This window comes from Cyprinodon tularosa, unplaced genomic scaffold (assembly GCF_016077235.1).
Source record: "Cyprinodon tularosa strain WSP-4 unplaced genomic scaffold, ASM1607723v1 ctg90, whole genome shotgun sequence".
NCBI classification, from domain to species: domain Eukaryota; kingdom Metazoa; phylum Chordata; class Actinopteri; order Cyprinodontiformes; family Cyprinodontidae; genus Cyprinodon; species Cyprinodon tularosa.
In genome coordinates, this window is record NW_024039674.1 from 2454673 (window position 1) to 2468451 (window position 13779).

Here is a 13779-nt window from a genome sequence, read left to right on the forward strand (position 1 = left end):
AATGTTTAAGGTTGTTTTAAGGACATTATCGGACATGCACTAGGGAAGCCATTCTGAAGCAGCCAGGGGTGGATTCTAAATGAGCCAAAAAGCAGAGACAGGAGCAATTGTCAAAATTTTGGTGTCGATCATTCGATTTCATCCTGGACACTACAGAAAATGGGCTAAAAGTGTTAAAAACCGGAATTCTCCTTTAATCTCGTCATGGCAAAAATATTTTTTCTCTTCATGTGTGGCCCTAATACTCCGTCGTACCATACAGACGTAGAGTTTGGTTTGTAAAAACTTGACTGTCCTGCATAGAGTCCTGACCTAAACCTGACAAAGCTGAGATGGATTGGAACAAAGATACTTCCAGGCCAACATCAGTGTCAGACCTCAGATATCTGGTTCTGGAATGATGGTTAAAAAAAGAAACACTCCCTAAACTGTGAGAAAAGCCTTACAAGAAGAAATGGAAGCTGATTTAGCAGCAGAAGGTGGGCCTTCATCGAATCGAATCTGAAAAACAATCAAATGTTGCTGAGGTTTTTGTTTTTTTAAGGGAGCAGAGGGAATATTTTTTGCCATAGAGGGTTTTAAACTGTTTCTGTTTGAGAGTGTTCTATGATTCCCCCTAGTTATGTTTTACTTTCTTAATGAATCTCAATGTTTGTTTTCTTAAAGAAATGTTTTCATTGGCTAAATGAAACAGTGCAGCAAACAGTCTGCAGCAAGAGCACAGACAAAAAAACTAATCTATGGCTACTGACCTTGCAAAGTAATTGTAACTTCTTAGACTAATATCAGTTATATTCTAAATCATTATGACATGAGGTAAAAAATTTACAATTTCAGTCTACACCCTCCTAGTCTTCTGCTGGTTAACATAAAAAAAAAACAATGATCGGGTCCAGCATAAAATCACAGCCCATCACTTAATATCATAAAGGTTCATAAACACTATATCCTGTGATATTCTTTAAGTTCAAGACAGATTTAGATTCTCTATGACAAGCTGTTAGCTTTAGCCTCCACAACCAACTTCCTGGATTTGTACTGAATAAAGACACAGAGAACGTTACCTTCTGCAGGTCAGATACTCTCTGCTTATAAACAACTTCTGATCCCTCAATTTGAGTGAGAACTTAAATGGGTCCATGACTACTGGTTTTAAGAAACCTATGATGGAGCTGTTATAGGACACTGGTGGCATACCCATTAGTCATCAGCACTTCTGAGGATGCTTGGGACAGAAACTGTAATGTCTTATTAGCTGTAGAAATCTGCAGAAATCTTACATGCATTGCCCCTTATTATGCCTTCTTGTTCATATGTACTGTTTGGGGTCAAAAACACAGCGAACAATAAACAGAGAGGGAAGCTGAGCTTATACAACATCCATGTCTTACGAGTTTCACAAAACTATATCAGCCTCTGCATTTTTCCTTTGATGCAAACACTGAGGGGAACCTCAAGAGAATATGCACACACTCACAAGAGCACACATATTAGAGCCTAGCGTATAAAATCTTTCTTTTTTTTCTAGAGTGAAGAATGATGAAAAATGCCTCTGAAGTGCAGTCAACGGCAGCATGTGATGATTAATTAGAGATTTGTCTCGATGAGGGAAGGTTTGGAAGGCAGAAGGACAAAGGAGGCAAATCTGCTGACCTAATTAGGGGAATTTAATTTCTCACTGACTCACATTGACTCAGACTTTCATGAGGCAGATTTTTGGGACAAAGAGAGAAGGAGGGAAGACAGACACCAGCTTGCCTGTGATATTAAAGCAGAAGGTTTATAGGGGACACTGTTGGACATTGAAATCATTGAGGGAATAAAAAAAAATGCCCAATTTCCCATGACACTTCTCAGTGTCTGCATTTTAAGGAGAAATAAACGTTTTTACGATGTCCAGCCTATAAGCTAAGTTTGTGCTCAGACTGTTTCTGAGTCTGATAGTAACAGACGAAAAAACCAAGACCAAACAACAACTTCCGGCCCTCATCTAAGTGGATTTTATTTTAACTATTGCAGCATTAAGTCATTTTACATTTAGTTCCAAAACATAAACCAGAAAGACCTATTTTTTATTGGTATTAAAGTTCTATCTGTTTCATGTTTTAAACCTAAAAAATAAAACAACACCCCTTTATGATTCCTAAAAGGATATTTCTCTTACTATGGGAATGATTTCAAGGGGGCGAAAAAGTATTAAGGCACCGATGGTCCAGGTTGCAAAAGATGATAAAGGTCTTTATCTTTCATCACAGGCAAACTTTAACTATGAGAGATAAACTGAGAAATAGAGGTCCAGGAAATCATATTATATGATGTTTAAAGAATATTTTTACCAATCATGGTGGAAAACAAATATTTGGTCGCCTAGAAACAAGCATGATGTCAGGTCTTACATACTGTACCTGTTATTTCTTCTTTAGGAAGCTCCACTGTCATCCAATCTTTACCTCCATTAATGGAACCTGTTTTTAACTTATCTGCATAGAACACATCTGTCCACAGCCTCAAACTCCAAACTTAACCATGGCCAAGACTAAAGAGCTATCAGAGAACACCAGAAAGGAAATTGTAGCCTTGTAGCATCCTGGGAAGAGTGAGTCTACAACAGGCATCATGTGAAGAAGCAACTGGAAAAAAATGGAAGATAAACAGAATCATTGATAATCTCCCTCAATCTGGGGCCCCATGAAAAATCTATTGGGTCAAAGGTCAAGGAAATATCCTCTTTCATTGCCAAGGACTGAACTTCTGTAATTGACCAAACCCTTACCTTCCACCATAGTTTACAAATACATTATTGTTCTATTATCCTACAATTTGATTTCCTGGATTTTCCCCTCATTTAGTCTTTTAAAGATGAAGTGTGCCAATGATGAGAACTAAAGACCTCTCATGGTAAATGGCCTTTACTTGTATAACGCTCTGTCAAGTCAGCAGACTTGACCACACCGCTTTACATTTAGTAATTCACCTATTCATACCCTGGGTGTTCACTGACAGAAGCAAAGCTGTTATACAGTGGCACCACCAGTCCCTCTGAGCACCATCAGTACGCAATGCGGGTGAAGTGCCCAAGGACACAATGACATGAACCAACAATGCTTCGTTTGTAGGGCAAACTCCTGAATCCAACAAAAAAAGTTTTGTTACTTAAATATGCTATAATAATACAGGTGTTCCCTTCCAAGATCAGAACCATTGCTGACTAAAGAGAAAATGAAGATCCATTCCCAAATTATCAAAATTGTCTTAATGATCACCCAAGAGTTTAGGACAACATTTTATAGAGGTATTTCAAAACGAAGATCTTAGCAAAAATTAAAGTCATGGAAAGTTGCTTGTTCTGGGGTTGAAACTGTACATCATGCTATTGAGGATGGATCCATGAATTTTCCAAGAAAATCCAGAAAAATTTTTTTAAACATAATTGTGTAACTTCAGGCCCCAGTATACTTTGGTTATGAATCCAAGCAATGATCCAAACACAACAGGTCAAACCTGTGATCGGCTATAAAAACTAAAATAGCGTCTTTGGAGCGGTCCAATAAAAAACCTAGAGTCAAATCCAATTAAGTTCCTGAGACATGAGTTGAATCAGGCCACTTATACTTGGAGAGCCTCCTTCATCCATCATCTCCAGCTGTCTATGGGGGGGAAGCGGGGTCCATCGCAGGGCAACACAGAGTCAAACAGGACAAACAACCATTCACACTCACACCTAAGGAGAATTTAGAGAAGCCAATCAACCTAACAGTCATGTTTTTGGACTGTGGGAGGAAGCCGGAGTACCCGGAGAGAACCCATGCATGCACAGGGAGAACATGCAAACTCCATGCAGAAAGCATCCCGGGACGAGAATCGAACACAGAACCTTCTCCCTGCAAGGCAGCAATGCTACCCACTGCGGCACTGAGCAGCCCCTTCTTCATGTTGGAAGTAAAATAATTTTGCATAAAATAGGCCTAAACCCAAACACTAATGAGCTAAAAAGGTTTGCAGTTAACATATTTTTACTGTTCTATTCATCTTGTCTTCTAAAAATAAGATGGAGTCTTTTGGAAATGCAGAATTAAAAATATGCCAGGTTTTTAGTAAAAGTATATTTTTCAAAAATTTTATTTTTTAAAACTTTTACTATTTCAGTGCATTACAAAATACAGTGCGAAAAAGAACAACCTTCCTCTATCAGCCTATATTATGCTTAGTTGTTTTTAATCTTTCCCAGTTGTAACCATGGGAACTATGTGTCTTGATGACTTATGTTTTTTTGTTTTGCTTTTCAATTAATTTAATTTGAGATCACCTCACCTAACTCACTTATGCATATCTATATGCTCTCATTCTGCAACGTATGAGCAATAAAAAAAATTCTTTGAAGTTTGCAAAGAAAACAGATGCCACCACTTGTCTCACTACTTCTCTTCATTCTCCCTCTGCTCTGTAGGACATGGGTAGAAACACACAAGGGCTGTTAGAGGTTGTTGATTAGAACAGAACAAATCACAAGTGTTTTGTTTTTTTGCCCTCTTTTTCTAATTGAGCTGCTTGCTTTAGTTGATGGCAGCAAAGAAAGATTGGCAGTGTCAGGTGGATTTAATTGGATGGACTATTTTTTAAGGAGCAGCTTCTCTTCTTCTGTTAAATGTCAGGAGGGAGTGAAGCAAGAGTACAACAAGGTTGCTGTGAGCTGATGGAGCAGCTGGGCTCCACTCTTCCCTTTCACTGGAGTAAACAGCTTCTACTACAACATCTAAAGACTGCAATTAGTGCAGACGCACAAACAGACCTGACCCTTCCTCACTTCCTTTGCCCATCTTGCGAAGATGATTCATATTAAGTGAGGAAGCTTTAAAATCATGCAGTCAGTTGAGAATATTAGATTGATGGCACCCAAAACTGCTACAAGACCCTCGTATCTTGAAAGGATTGGGACCCAAATCTGATTTTAAAGGTTTTCATCCTTGAGGGGAGAGGTAATCATCTCTGCTTTAGCTCCATCTCCTCCCGTCTCTCCCAGATACAGCATCTGGAGTCTAATGCGTTTCCACCCTAAACGCTTTTTCAATAGCACCAATCTTAAGACAAATGGACTCAATAAGCGGTGCAGATCTATCTGTCTATTAGGGTTTAGAAGCTGTCCTGCTTCCTCCATTTGTGCTCGGTATTCATAATGCAGGAAAACGGACAAGAAAAGGATTTAATAGAGACAAGATTGAGTTTAATGGATGTGGGGAAAAGTGACAGGCTAATGTGAAAATTATAAATCTCAAGATATTGAAGGGAATATTACAAAATTCATCTAACACAGGGGGGAAAAACACAGGAATTCAGTTTTGGTTATGGCTGTTATTGTTATAAAAATTTGGGCCAATTTTAATTAAATAGGTCTCGATATCATGTTTTAGATCAAAATCGTCCAAATGTCATAACAGGTTTAGAGACCTGTCCCTACATCTCAATGCATCATCTTTTGCTCATCAAGCGTGGGGTGATGGGAATATTACTACCAGGAGGAAATCCCAGAAATCCTTTAACCAGTGACACAATCCTATGGCGTCACATCTATTTTAAAGTGCCAAGAGACAAACCTTTCCTGTGTCAGGAAGCCTTTGACCGACAGCTCGTCATCCATAATTGAAGACGACGACTAGATGCGGGACAGTGGCGCAGGCTTCTGCAACATTTGCGGTACATGGGGTAAGAGGTAAGCGTCAGTCAAAGGCTTCCTGACACTTCTTCCCATGTGATGGTGTCTGCAAGGCTCAATCAGGAGGAGGGTTACAGAGGAGGTTTGTCCCAGCCTGTCCAACACACATTCTTGTTCGCACGAGGAGGAAATTAGTCTGAGAGTAGAGTCGCTTTTGAGAGTGCAGCCATCCTCGAGTGTGGCCCCTGGATAGAAAATCATGCACGGTGAGATGCCGAGCACAATCAAAAGTGCGCGTGAGAGTAGCTAGGGTGCACAGAGAGTGATTTTCTCCTCTTGAAGCGTCAGTTTCTCGTGCATGTGTGATTTTGTTGGTGCAGCAAACCATGCAAAGAAGTAGTTTAACATACAAGTGAGTATGTTTAATTTACTCGCAGGCATTTTGAAATAAATGTGACGCCATAGAGTCCAACCATCCACCCTTGGAACCATATTGTCTTATTAAGAGTTTTCTCTTTCAGCTCAGCTCTTTCTTCGCCATGAATGAGGAGGAGTTGTCCGGTCTCCAATCTTTCAGGACATCTCTTGCTTCACTTTATTATAGCATAGGAACATCACATCAGGACACCAGAATGCATCCATCTAAGACAGTCAGGGGGTTAATTAACCCCACGTCTTGTCTCTTAAGCTGAAGGGAACATTACACTTTTTTCCAGATGAGGATCATGGCTTGGACTTGCCTTCTTATTATGGCAGAATTTGATTCTGGCAGCTATGTTGTTGGGCTTTACAAGTCGGTTTACAAGTGATCCAAACAATGAAGTAGGAATACTTCAGTAAAAAGTCAATCAGATTTACCAGGTAGACCGGGTCAGCAAGCCAGTGTTTCAGTAGGCCCAGGCACCTTAGGCTAACAAATGTCTTTGATTTTGTGTGTAAATAATGCTACCGTTAAAAGGCAAATCTAAAAGGGCCTCACCTACAGTAGGTGTCTGTCTAAGACCTGAAAGGATGTTCTAGAGTCAAGAAAAAATAAGGTTTCACCATTGTCCAATAGAATTTCATGAAATGACTGCAGACTAGAGTCATCTAAAAGAGGCCAAGGCAAAGATGTCTCATTGTATTGTAAAAGTTGCTGTCCACTATGCAAAGTTAAGAGACATTTTAAAGAATGGAGGTAGAAAAAGTAAGAAGGGGAGTACATTTTCGCTTGCTTTTTGTCTGAGAATCTCAGTTGTAAACATTGATAACTTGACTCTGTGTAAAGTAAAACAATAAGACATAGATAACATGCCTCCATCACCATTATGTAATGGTATGAACTGTGAGCAGCCTGGTGGAAGGAGAAGGGGGCTTACTTGGTAAAGATGACAGGCAGACAGCAGGCTTTGTTACATCATCTGTCTTATACCATGTTGGGGGGTTGTAAGGTCAACGGATCTGCAGACAAGAAGAGGAAAATATAGGAAGTAAGAAGAACCAGATGAGGAAGGACGTGATGGTGAGATTTATATGGATCGTTTCTGCTCAGGTCTTACTGATTAAACTTCAGCACATGAACCTGGGGTTAATATTTGGAATATAATAGTGAGTGAATGCTATCTGGAAATGTTGTTTTCCTCTCTTCAGGATGAGTCATATATTTTGGGTAATGGTTACATAAACCTCCAGCCAGAATCGCCCACCTGTGTTTATTGGGAAACTGGTCTCTCCTCCTACTGGGTAGAGCATTATTTGCTATAAAATTATCAAATTTGTCCTTTTATGATTTTAAATGATTAAATTTTGTTTTAGTGAGTGCCAGAAAGCATACACTGGAAGAAAACATTTTGTTTATTTTCATGTGAAAATATGCAGCTGCATCCTCTCAAAATACTGTCTAATTAATCTTGAAGTCTTTATTGCACGTCCACACAACTTTCTTTTTTTATTTCTAACCAACAAATTATATCTATAAAGGATAAAGAAAACACATTTTTTATTCAAATAATTAATTCTTTTTATAGACTCTTAGACATTATAAGGCAGTAAAATCTTGTAGTTTATTCAACCAGGTATGGTCCAACTGTGGGATGAGAAACCTTGAATTGGTTTTCTACTGCTGTAGCCCATCCATTTCATTTCATTAAATGTCTATTCAAAGACTGTGTTCCACAAACTTTAAGTGGAATTGGAGGTATTGGACCTCCCCTATCCTTTTTATCATCTGGGTTTCAGTCTCCCCACCGATGTCAGTGAGGTTGTTCTCCCATACAGCTTGTACTCACTCAAAATTTTCTCAGACTGTTCTCTGCATATCTGAGGTATAGTTCTGTGTCCAAATCCCAGCAGATCAACAGGCTCTAAAACATTCAGATCTAGGTTACCTACATCCTTTAAATGGAAGAATTAGCTGCTATGCGACTAGATTATTGGCTGTTTATTTACCTAAGTCTCATTATTAATCAGGTTTGCTTAAAGTGTCCTGTGAACAACCCCATTCAGCAGCAATTGTGGCGGCAAACCTTTGACTGATTTCTCTTCCAGTTCTAAAGTGTTAAACTGAAAGACAGCACATCTGGACACTTGCTAATAAGTTTAGATCTGGACTTTAACTAGGCCATTCCAACCTTTGAACTTGCTTTGATTCAAACCATCCTTTGTGTCTCTTCCTGGATATTAAACTTGAATTTACAAAGTGTCCAGCTCTTTTCCAGCAGTGACGTGCAAGGGGGGCAATTGTTTAAAATTGCATGTAGGGAGCCGAATGCACACTGAGGCCCCGTCCACACGAAGTCAAAACGAACACGAAACGCTAATATTTTCCAGAACGTTTGTCGTAAAGACGGAGATGTAAAATAAATGTGATCGTCCACACGAATGCATGAAAACGCTGCAAAATGTATGCCAGGCCTGTAAGTGGCGCTGTGGTGCCAAAGCAAAAATAGGCGACGAAATGTTGGGCATGCGCACTAATATTTATACATGGTTGCCCTGCGGGTCCATTTTCGTGGTTCAGTCAAATTCAGGTGCTGAACTATGTCGTCGATATTGCTCTGTTCTTCCTGGAGATATTCCAGAAGAAGAAGATTCTGTTGTAAGCCCGACAGCAGGGTGAGTAGCATGAGCAGCAACCATTCAACACAGTACGGCGCCATTGTTGTTGTGATACTGTGTCGCGCAAGCGTGTTTAGAGGCGACGCTATGACGCATGCGTGTCAGAAAAAAAATGCGGTTAGAGCTTAAAGATGGAAACGCGAAAACGACGTTTCAAAATCTTCCCACTCTGAAGGCTTAATAAAAAAAAGATCGTTTACAGACCCCCGAAACGCCGGCTTTGTATGGATGAGAGGCTGGTTTGGTGAAAAATTTGTGTGTTTAGGCCAGGGTTTGGCTTCGTGTGGACGGGGCCTAAAATGCCCTCTAGGGAGCAAAGATATGTGCTAAAGCGCCTTCTAATGTACCAAAACACACGCTAAAATGCCCTCTCGAGAGCTAAAACATGTGCTAAAGTGCCCTCTAATGATGGAACATGTGTGCTAAAGTGGCCTCTCAGGAGCTAAAACGTGTGTTAAATTGCCCTCCGATGAGTGAAAACGTGTGATAAAGTGCCCTCTCAGGAGCTAAAACATGTGCGAAAGCTCCCTCTCAGGAGCTAAAACGTGCTAAAGTGCCCTCTAATGAGGGAAAACGTGTGCTAAGTGCCGCCTCGTGAGCCATAACATCCTCAAGTGCCCCCTGTTGGAGGCAAAGCAGACAATAAAGTGCCCTCTTAAGAGCAAAAACCACGCTAAAGTGCCCTCTTGGGAGCAAAAATTCACCTAAAGTGCCCTCTATTATATGTGCTCTTTTTTTCCTTTCTGTCCCTGCCCTTCAAACCATCTGTGAACGCAACTGTGCTGCAGTATGAAGCCCAGAGGATGGGCACATGTGGGAGCATGTGCAGATCTCCCAATGGATAGTTTGCAGATGAAAATAATCCTACTAGTCTTTGACCTAATTCTCTTTCTGACACAGGGGTCTTTGATTCCAGTCCTCAAGAGTATCTGACCTTTAACTGTAAGGTAAATCTCAGCTGCAACACAGCTGAATCAAATGACTGATTAACTCTACAGAGAGCGACCATGTTTTGCTAAGGTTTGACATGGTAATGAATCACTTTTTAATTGGGGATCTATCTACAGACTGCAGAGCAGTATCAGTGAAGTCCCTGAGGTGGACACGGCTGCACAGATTATCTCCAGGATTGTTCTACTGTAGATTTAGCTTTGTCCATCTTCCCATTAGCTCTGAACAGCTTCCCTTTCCCACAGCATTATTCCACCACCACCATGTTTCAAACGGTTGATTATAAGACTACACAGTTATGCACCGCTCTGTTTTTGTGAGCCAAAAACCAACCACAAAACCAGCATATGACGTGTTTTGGTCCAGCAGCCTCTGTCTGCTCTCAAATCCCTTTTCTTCACATAGGAGCAGAGATGTCCTCCTCCAGCTGTAAGTAGGTGGAGTGGTGGCTGTCTTCCAGATCAGACAAAGAGGCAACAACCTCTGCCCTGGGCTGCATGTAATTACTCCCAAAGCAGCGATCAGCAGTGAGCACGGTTCCAGGCTGCCACAGATATGCCTCTTTTTTTCCCCCTTCACTCCATCTCCCCAAGTCTTTCTTCTTTTTGCCATAATACATCCACACACAAAAATAATGAACCATAAAAACAAATGCTCCCTCAGTTTCACATGACCCAGATGTTTTGCAGTCGTCCACAAAAACATACATAACAAGCTGTTCGCTACATACTAACAACAACAGTAGCCCTGTTGGGAGTCTTGCAGCTTCCATGGAGAACAATTTTACAGTAAGACAGTTTTATTAATCTGAAGGAGCAGACAAGCGATCCCAGGTGGAGCAAAACCGCTGCAGGTACAGAGGAGAGCTGCTTCACTAAGTGGAGTCACAGCAGCACTCCCTAAAAAAAGCACTAAAATACACTCCAACTGCACTAAAAATCACTCAATGATCGCCTCTTTGACTGTGAAATCATATTTAAAACTAAAACTAAACTAAAAAGATTTATTAAAACAGGTCTTAGTCCCCTTTGCTTTAGCTTAGATTTACAGTATAGCTGCTCAGGAAAACACGAGTAGTAGCTGCCAGTCTTAGATTACATTACATTCATCCAGTATAACTGGGCTGAGAAACTAAGAACTAGCCAGCTGGAAAATATGCACAATTGATATTGTTGGATCTATTAATGGATGCGCTGACACCTGCCTGTGTGAAAAGGACACCTGTTTGTCTAAAACAATGTAGAGTCTGTTGAAACAAATCAGCTCAGAGACAGTTTCAGCTGTGACACCCCTGAGGGAGATGCAGTGCGTGCATAACCTGTGAAAATGAGGCAAAACGCCCAGCCGACCCCTGATTGTCTCACTTCTCTTAAATAGCAACATTCCACACTTTAGCTGAGAAATGAAGATCATTAGCACCTGCAGAAAAATGGTAGGAACTTTTACACAAATCCACGATTTCTGCACATCAACACACACAGATTCTCCCGTCTTTGGAGGCACTTTGTGCACCGACTGAGGTGAGAGAAGAAAAGTGCACACATGATCCTTCTCTTAGCGAAGCACAGGCGCTTGTAATATGGGAGGGAAGCCTTAGGAGGAAATCTTCGGTTTAAGAGTGTGATTTTTCACAGCTTTGCAGTCCGTCTTTAATGGCAAGAAATCACAATCACCTATGAGTCAGCAGTCAGGAAACTTCTGTCATCAACATGCATCACTTTGAGATTTTTTCAAAACCATCTCTAATGTTATGTGAACAAGACAGAACATCCAGAGACATTTAAAGCTACAGTGTGTAATAATTACAGGGATATACAGTCAGAAATGTAATATATTACACATAACTATGTTATTTATCATCATCTACGAGCTCAGCCTCTTAACCTTAATATTTGCGTTGCCTTAGAATTTGTTATTTATAATTACATAGGAGCGGGTCTCGCAGCCATGGAGGCAGACATCTTTGCGCTACGGCAGCGCAGAGCCAACAAACTAGTGATTGCGAGATCGCCAAAACGTCACAACGATGTAGAAAAAATAACGGGTATATTTATTATCTTAAGTCTACATGAAATCTATACCCTACACAGACTAATGAAATACTATCTGTAAAATTATCTATGTAAACAAACCTCATCACTTGAGAAGGTAGGTGATGCAGACCGTCGTGGAAGACATTTTGTCCCGTAACGCTCGCCGTACTGTTGGGGGGGAGAAGCGGTGGGGGGAGATGTTCATGTTGCTGCAGTCTGACCGCTAGATGTCGCTAAAAGTTACACACTGTAGCTTTAATATGGGTAAAAAAAATATAAAGACTCAAGTTGATATTTGAAATCTCTATGTGGTATGACTGGTAAAGGCAGCAATGTGGATAATGAATTAGGATGCCATTTTAACATACTGTAGTCAGGACCAGAGGGAACAGGACTACTGAACATAGAAATAAAAACACAGAATTTGGGTAAGATTAGCAGAAACCTAGAAGAAGTCATTAAGAACTACAAGCCAACAGATACACAGATAGCATGTCTCTGTGTTAGAATGGCCTTGGTAAGGTCTGATTAAAACCCAGTCAGACTGCATTTAATTCTCCTTTGGGATTAATAAAGTATTTTTTAATATAACTGAACTGTAACTGCCGTCGAAGGTGGTTGTACACATAATTCAACAGAAAGGAAACCAAAATGCCTCCCACACTTTTCAGATAATTTTTTTTAAGCTTAGGGAACCATATATGATTCTTCGGTTCACAATTCGCAAGAAATTGCTTGGAGTTGGCACAGCTGTGGGCTCAAAAATGTCAATGATTCTACGTGTTGCATCAGGTGGATGCTTAGCTGTCCGTATCAGAAACTGACACGCCATCCATGCCCTGACCTTCATGCATCTTGCCTCTATGCCTTAAGGATTACAGATAGCTCTCCTTTATCAGTCCGGCTCCAAGATGTGCCCATATAATAAACGGTTAAAACTCACTGGTTCTCTGCATGATTCTGCATTTGGGTAAAAAAAACTACAAACCATGATGACAGAGGCAAGAATCTTACTCCTTCTTAAGGCGCTACTTATCCTGTCCCTCAAAAAAAAATTTATTCAAACTACTTTCCAGGCCCGTTGTTAAACATTCATGAGGAGAACCTGCTTCAACTTGTCCAAACTATTTGTGTCTCTGGGTGACAGGAGCTCATAGGATGGAAACAACCTTCTTTTTTTCTGCCCATCATTTTCCCACCCCTCCTCTTCTTCAAAACATGAAGGTCCCAGTTGTTTCTGGGGAGAACAGACAATGGGGACCTTGGTTAGAAGGAAAGGGACTTTGGCATGGCATTTCTGAATTCTGTATCCTTGACGCCCCAAGGACTTTTCTGAACATTAGATTGGAGGCTAATATACACTATATTGCCAAAAGTATTTGCTCACCCATCCAAATTATTGGAATCAGGTGTTCCAATCACTTCCATGGCCACAGGTGTATAAATTCAAGCACCTAGGCATGCAGACTGTTTTTACAAACATTTGTGAAAGAATGGGTCGCTCTCAGGAGCTCAGTGAATTCCAGCGTGGAACTGTGATAGGATGCCACCTGTGCAACAAATCCAGTCGTGAAATTTCCTCGCTCCTAAATATTCCACAGTCAACTGTCAGCTGTATTATAAGAAAATGGAAGTGTTTGGGAACGACAGCAACTCAGCCACGAAGTGGTAGGCCACGTAAACTGACGGAGCGGGGTCAGCGAATGCTGACGCGCATAGTGCGAAGAGGTCGCCAACTTTCTGCAGAGTCAATCACTACAGACCTCCAAACTTCATGTGGCCTTCAGATTAGCTCAAGAACAGTGCGCAGAGAGCTTCATGGAATGGGTTTCCATGGGCGAGCAGCTGCATCCAAGCCATACATCACCAAGTGCAATGCAAAGCGTCGGATGCGGTGGTGTAAAGCACGCCGCCACTGGACTCTAGAGCAGTGGAGACGCGTTCTCTGGAGTGACGAATCGCGCTTCTCCATCTGGCAATCTGATGGACGGGTCTGGGTTTGGCGGTTGCCAGGAGAACGGTACTTGTCTGACTGCATTGTGCCAAGTG